Genomic DNA, 7,274 nt, shown 5'->3' on the forward strand with positions numbered 1-7,274 from the left:
TCAGTGGGTATGAAATCTTGCTGCAGTAATGTAATGTATTTTTATTTGATTGAGGGAATTGCAGTCCACAAACATATCATTTCACTAATTTTCCAACATCTGCAGTTACCACACAGTTACCACACTCCTGCAAAATATCCTGAATAATAAAAGAACCCAAAATGTTTTGTCAGTGATTATTTAGTTGCTGTCACATCAGGCTGTATTATAACTTTGTTTATTCTTCAATAAAAATGGAAACAACATGTTATTAAATGTTCAGCTGCCTTTAAAGTGTAGACAAATATTTTTGTTGCTGTTCCAGGGGAAAAATTAGATTTTCGGGTAAAATGTGCACAGGACTTTGCAAATGATTTTGCAGCTCATAAATTGCTTTTCATAGCTGGGATATGGTTTTCACTGCTCAAAGAAATGGAACTGCAGCTTGCAAATCCATAAAATCATAGCTCAAAAAATCCAGTCGCGGCTCGCCAAGTAGATATATTCCATACTAGGGTCCCTACAAATTGTATTTCTGAGTCTGACTAGATAGAAATATTTAAGCAACTGATTGCTTCAAGAACGTTTGATTTGAATTAGCCTAAGCTGCTAGCTACCACTGTGTTTATTACCTTTGTGCCTTTGAGTTCAGCTTAGTCTGCTAATATCGGCATTGAGAATGTTCTGGCTCACGTTTATTGTTATCATGACTTGTCGTACATGTGTTCATATTTAGATTCAAGTGATGAGAATTTTGGAACCGATGTGCAGGGATTTATTCGATGTCCTCGTATCTGAAGTCAGAACGCAATTCATAAATCCTTAAATTAAAAAATAGAGAATCGTTAAATGCTCATCCTACGAGCTCGTTTAACATTGAAGTAGTTTCGATTTGTCGTTATTTCATGCATTAGTACATTACGAATGTAATGTAATTTATCATGTAATTTATTTCTAAACTTTATCCATTTAAACGTTCCTAGAATCAGAAATTTATTCAATGTATCTTATAGAAATTCTAATGTGCAGGATTTCATCGTGGCAAGAGGATAGCTGGATAGTAAAGAAAGAAACGAAGATCGTCTTTTTGATCCTTACCGTCCTCGGACCCGCGATTAGGCAGCTACGGTACGCCACAAAAGTGGTAAATCTACCGGAGCCGCGACAATGAAATCGTTATCAGGGGCGGCGCTGTGAATAAAACGACCCCTGCGACTAACAATTGGAATGGCCTCAATGACTCAAAAGAAGAGAAATTGGAACAACATATTACCCCATTTGGAAGACAGATGTTATGACGACGAGGAAAATCCAGATGAAGTCTTGGCTCGAGTCGAGCTGGAGCGCAAGTGCGCCCGACTCGAGTTTGAGCTCAAGTGTTGCCAACTCGAGCTTCGCCGCAACAAGCTTCTTGCTAAGATCAAGCGCGTCAAAGCCCGCAGAGATTTGGGAAAGTCCAGCGCTGGGAGCATCTCATCTAAATCCGTGCATCCTCGACTAGGAGAGCGGGTTGTTGGAGAAGGTTGTGCACGGAGCGATCGTGCAAGCCAGTTCGAGGGAAGATCAGTCAGTCTGGCTCCCTCCATCGCTATCAGAGATGTTCCTGCAGCAGAGCGCGTGGATGTACCAGTCGTGAACACGGAATCGAAGTGCACCAAATTCCTCAATTTCGGTGCAATTAACGTCGCCCAGACGCCAGTCATGAAAGCCTCCTCGATATTCATGTTTTCCAAATTGGAGCACTCGTCCAAGAAGACCGACGACAGCCACTCGTCACAACCCAGAGCGTCGAACGCAACAGCTCGTCCAGAGCGCATGGGTGCTGCCACTCCTTCAGTGCGGCATCATGCTAGAGCGTCGAGTAGCGCGGCTCGGCCTGCCGGCATGAGTGCGGTCACTACTTCGTCAGCGTCGCTTCATGCCGAAGCGTCAAGCTCAATGTCTCGTTCTGAGGTCACGATACCAGACACAAGTCAGTCTTCGTCGGCCGTGCTTGAAACACCGAGCAGAGTTGTTCATCTTCGTGACCCCAAAGCAATAACGCTGAGACTGGCCTCTTCACCGAGCGCGGTGTCAATATCGCCGACACCGGCCTCTGTATTGAGCGCGATGTCAACCCCGTCGACACCGGCCTCTTCATGGAGCGCGGTGTCAACCCCGCCGATACCGGCCTCTCCGTGGAGCGCTGTTACAGTCTCGATGACCTCGGGTCCTCTGTGGAGCGCGGCACTAGTTTCGCCTACATGGGTCCCTCGACAGAGTGCCACACCAGTCTTGCAGACATCGCCTCTCGGACGGAGTGCCGGGCTTGTTTTGCCTACATTGGCTTCCGAGAACAGCGCGGCGTTGGTCTCGCATTCATCAACTGCTCAGCAGAGCCATATGACGACATCGCCTATATCTGCTCCCGTAAAGAGCGCGGCCACATCATTTCCTGAATTGGATCCTACACAGAGATCAGTGAGGGTCGATGGAGTCATCCGCTTTCGAAACGTGTCGGACACGTCAGAAGAAAACTTTGAAGCTGATTCACATGAAGAAACTTATCAGATCCTCCGTTGGGATTTCGTCGACCCAGGCGGTGGATCGCGGCCAGCGCCTCGCGTGGATCCCGGTCGTCAACGAGCCTAGGACAACACGAACGTCGTCGCTGCCTCAGAAAACGCGGTGGAGCCGTAAATCACAATCGTCTACGCCACCGAAAAGATTTGTCTCCGAATGGATATGTCTCAAGAGCCTTGAGTCACGCACTCACGCTACTGTACTATTCGATAGTTTTTAGTGTCAGGTTCAATGTATCCACTAGCAAAAAAAAATTCAACTGTCCATTTATGGCATCAGTAATGTAACGTTTGCTTGCGAAGAGTGCCGAAGCTAATTTTCATTTATTACAGTTCATGCAAAATTTGCGGCCCTGAGCGCCAAAAGTGTGCTTTTAATGTATTCATGTATTGAGGAGTAATCATGTATCAATCTAAAGGTGTATTCATGTATTAAGCATAGTGATGTCTTTCTTTTCGGCCACTAGTGCCACTTGACATAACGAGGGTAGTTAAAAGCAGCGAGGGTATCACCTGAGCGAAACGCCAATCGAAGCGAGTTGTAAAAAGTAAAGTTGACTGTCCGCTCAGTCAACCGGGGCGGAGTGTCACGTTCACTTGAACGTGTTAAATTAAAATGTAAACGCTGAATGTATTCTGCCGCGGCAGACCGTTATAGCACTGGGCAAGGTAGCCGCGGCTGGCTAACGCCTCACTCGACTCAGTCGAGCCCCGCGCTCGTAGCGTGTGGTTCTCTCATTAAGCGTTCTCGTGCTCTCAATTCTCTGGATTATGTGTTTATNCGGTAATACGACATTCAAAACATTATTCAAGGCTCAACTCCTTTTCCTTCCCCTCCTTAAAAGCGTAATATACTTTTTTTATTAATTTTCTACTACCACCGGACGATTTGCTCCGTTGTTCATAAAGAATTACTGAGCATGTGAAGCGTTTTCATCGGAGACTTCGTTAATAGTGAATATTGTAAGGGAATTACTAACTGCAGTAACTGATTGAGTTATCATGAAAATTGGCATATATTATTACAACACTTCTCTTTAACTTCACTTCTTGTTTGTCTGTCTGTCTGTCTGTCTGTCTGTCTGCTACAAATCTTGTAATCGAAATTTAATACACTTCTACTTATCCTATTGATCTGAAATTTTGCTCACTTGTTTAAAGTTGGAGACAATGCATGAATCAAATGTAAAAATAAATTATTTTAAAATTTGATTTTTTTTTAAATATTAAAAAAAATTGGAAAAATAATTTTGTCAGCTACAAATCTAATAACTGATATTTGACACACTTTTACCTGTCTAATTGAAATTGATCTGAAATTTTGCACACTTGTGTGAAGTCAGAGGCAATGCATGAATCAATTAACAGAATAAATAATTTTGAAAAAAATTTATATATTAAAAAAATTATATATATTAAAAAATTGAAAAGTACCGTAAATTTTTTTAATTTTTTAAAATTAGATGAGAAATTTATTGTACATCTGTAATATTAGAGATACTGGATTCTTTGGAAGTGTTGTCTTTAAAAAGTAGTTTTTAAACATATATTATTTCAAAAATATTTTCAAAACTATAACTACAGTAAATTGAAAAAAAAGCTACAACCAATCTCTAGATCTTTTATTTGTGAATTGAACAGTATTTCTCTCATTGTTGTAGCTTAAAAACTCTAGGAGGAGATAGGTTTGCAGTGACAATAGTGTGAATGTTCAGTAGAGCCCGTCAAAGTCCTGAGCGCCTCGAAATAGGCATTCAACTTTGATTCAAGGTGGCATGGATACAAGACTAGACATTACTGGAGCTGAAATTCAGTCAAGGATGGTGGAAACTGGGGAACGACTGCATGAGCACAATCCCACACGACAGCAGCCGGGTAACTAAAGATCAGCTTCTTCAGACCGTCTATTTATGTGCCTGGCCGGTAATTTTCGCCTACCTTAAATGTGAAAGAACTCACCCACCCGTAACCCTTTCACGATCTGTCGTCAAGGCATAAATCAACGTACAGAGATGATTTTGGTACCGTTGGAACTTGGACAGGTCAGAATGTCAGCTTTAAGGTGAGACCAAAAAACCGGAAAAGTGAAATTTGCGATTTTTTACCCAGAAAATCAGGCAGTAAAAGGTTAAAAGTGAATATCTTTCTAGCACAATCAAAACAGCTTTATGGTCATCATGTGGTTATCAAACCATACAAATTGTAGTTTTGACCAGCACATATTATCCAGTTTTTAGTAATGAGTACCCACTATGCTATGCCTATGTTCACTACAAAGTATAGGTCACAACTGTTCTCTGCCAACTACCACTCATTGAGTGGTGAGGTACCTATATTTTCTTTATGCTAAGTGGTGAGATATGAGCCAATAATTCATGGTGGAATTTTAGGAAATAGTTGGTCATTTAGATTTTAGATCCACCAGGACAGCCAGAGCACTTCTCACTTGAGAAGCGGGACTGCCGCACGCTCCAATACAAGCAGGACAAGTGGCCTGTGCCCCTGTGGCAGCATGCTTGTCCTGCTACAAGAAGAGCTGGACAAGTGCACTTCTGCTGCTGCCGGCCTGCTTATATTGATGCACACTCTTGTCCCACTCCTGTTGTAGCGGGACAAGAGCAATGCCGCTGCTGCCAGCCCGCTTGTGATGAAGCGCTCAGCCATCCTGTTCTTATTAGCGCAAGCGCGCTCCTATTTTTAAACACTGTGCTCCTCAATTACATAGTAGCTGCATGGTCTGATGATGGTCATTTAGAAGGCATTTTTAATGCCATCATGGCAGAAGGCATTTAGAATGCCAATGACTTTTAGTAACTAAGAGTCATTGACAATAGATTGAAAAAACTACTTTGAATCTAATCTAAAAAAATCTAGAGTATGCTAGGTTAATCAAGATTCAAGAGTGATTCAAGAGTCAAGACAGTAGTTGAAAACTATTTAGGGTAAACGCGGTATATTCCGACATCGTAGGTAATTCCGTCACCTCTCCAGCTTTTCCTTTATGTTAAGCTTTGTTTTAGTTCCATGCGTTTGTTGATGGTTGAAATGGTGACATAATGCATTTGCGAGTCAAAATACTGCCAAAAGCCCAAAACACTGGGTCTTGGCCATCTAGTGGGAAAATATTGAGATCCAAAGAGAGACAATGCATGCCACGTGCCACTATGCAGAGGGTGGATGCAGCGTCGCCAATATATGGATTTTTAAGCCCAAAGCGTCGCCGGCCATTTTAAAGATGCGTCGCCGGGTAATTTTTAATGAAAAGCCATTTACGCTGAGTAATGACAAACTATTTACAAGCCACGAACTTATTACAAGGTTGCATGCACGTTTTACCCCAAATAACTAATTTTACCCTAAAAACAGTCCGATTGTACAGCAAGTGTCAACTGAACATGTAATAAAGCAGTCTGACCGCTCTAATGTGACCGAAACTACGCAATCATGGTATGCTTCCTTCTTTGTTTTCAGCTTAGCTAAAACTGTACTGTTCATCCACCGATTTTTTTTGGCTCCACCAAGCTTAATTTTAGGTACATACGCAGCAACTGCAGACATAACCGTGTCCTTGAGAAGTGACCATGACTCAGCCACATTCATGTCCTTAATACATTTTTGTTAATTTCATTTTTTTTGTTAATTTCAAACATATGTCTCTGCTATATAACAATATGCTGTAATGCTGTATATCTGCATAAACTGCACCATGCGTTATTTGCACACAAAATCACTTTGTTGAAGGAAAAAAAAACATCACAACATAAATTTCGTCCATAAACAAAAACAAAATGAATATTCATTGTAAATCAATGTGACTTTTCTTGTTGCCTTAGTGCGACAACTTCAGGAATGCGCGCGCGGCCTCACCTTCGCAAGTGCCATTTTCATATCATTTTTGCAACAAAGTTTGTTCCTATTCATCGTTTTGATGTTTACCATCATTGAAAAGGGCTGCGCGCAAAGATATATTGCAACAAACGGTATGAGAATAACAGAGGTGGGCAGTAGCGCGCTACATGTAGCGGCCGCTACATTTTCAGTAGCGGTAGCGGCGCTACATTTAAGGCAATGTAGCGGTAGCGGTAGCGCCCACTACATATTTAAGTAGCGATACGAGGTTTTGCCGCTACAGCGCTACCGCTACATTTATAGATAAAGCCTTTAAATATATTAAATATTATTTAAAAACCAGCATGATACATACATAATATAAATTACAGAATAAAACTGTACGAAAGATTTCGGTGTAATGTTGCCAACCTCAGCCTGTTTCTAGTGTCAACATGTTAGTTGTTAGGTACTTGTTAAGTTGTTACCAGTTACCACTTACAGGTATTTTTTCATGTTTCAGTTTGCTTACTGTTATTTTTACGCAGTTATTTTTATGTTTCACCTTCCCCACTTGGATGTCGACTTAATTTAATCTACCAATCTCAAAAATAATCCACATATATATACAAATAAAAGACTGATTTTTATATGTATATGCGAATAATTTTTGAGATTGGTAGATTAAAGTAGACATCCTTGTAGGGAAGGTAAAACATAAAAATAACTGTAACTTTTATTTACTGTATCTAACCCGTACAAGTTCAGTTAGGTTAATTGCAATAAAGTTGCATTGATATGTTTTGAAAATGCTTTATTATCATTAAATATTTAGGAGTAAATCCCAATAGCAGAACAATAAATATTTAGAGATTTCCAATAATTTTGGCCATTGTAGCGGCTAAT

Source organism: Hyalella azteca, unplaced genomic scaffold (genome assembly GCF_000764305.2).
Source record: "Hyalella azteca isolate HAZT.00-mixed unplaced genomic scaffold, Hazt_2.0.2 contig5817, whole genome shotgun sequence".
NCBI classification, from domain to species: Eukaryota; Metazoa; Arthropoda; class Malacostraca; order Amphipoda; family Hyalellidae; genus Hyalella; species Hyalella azteca.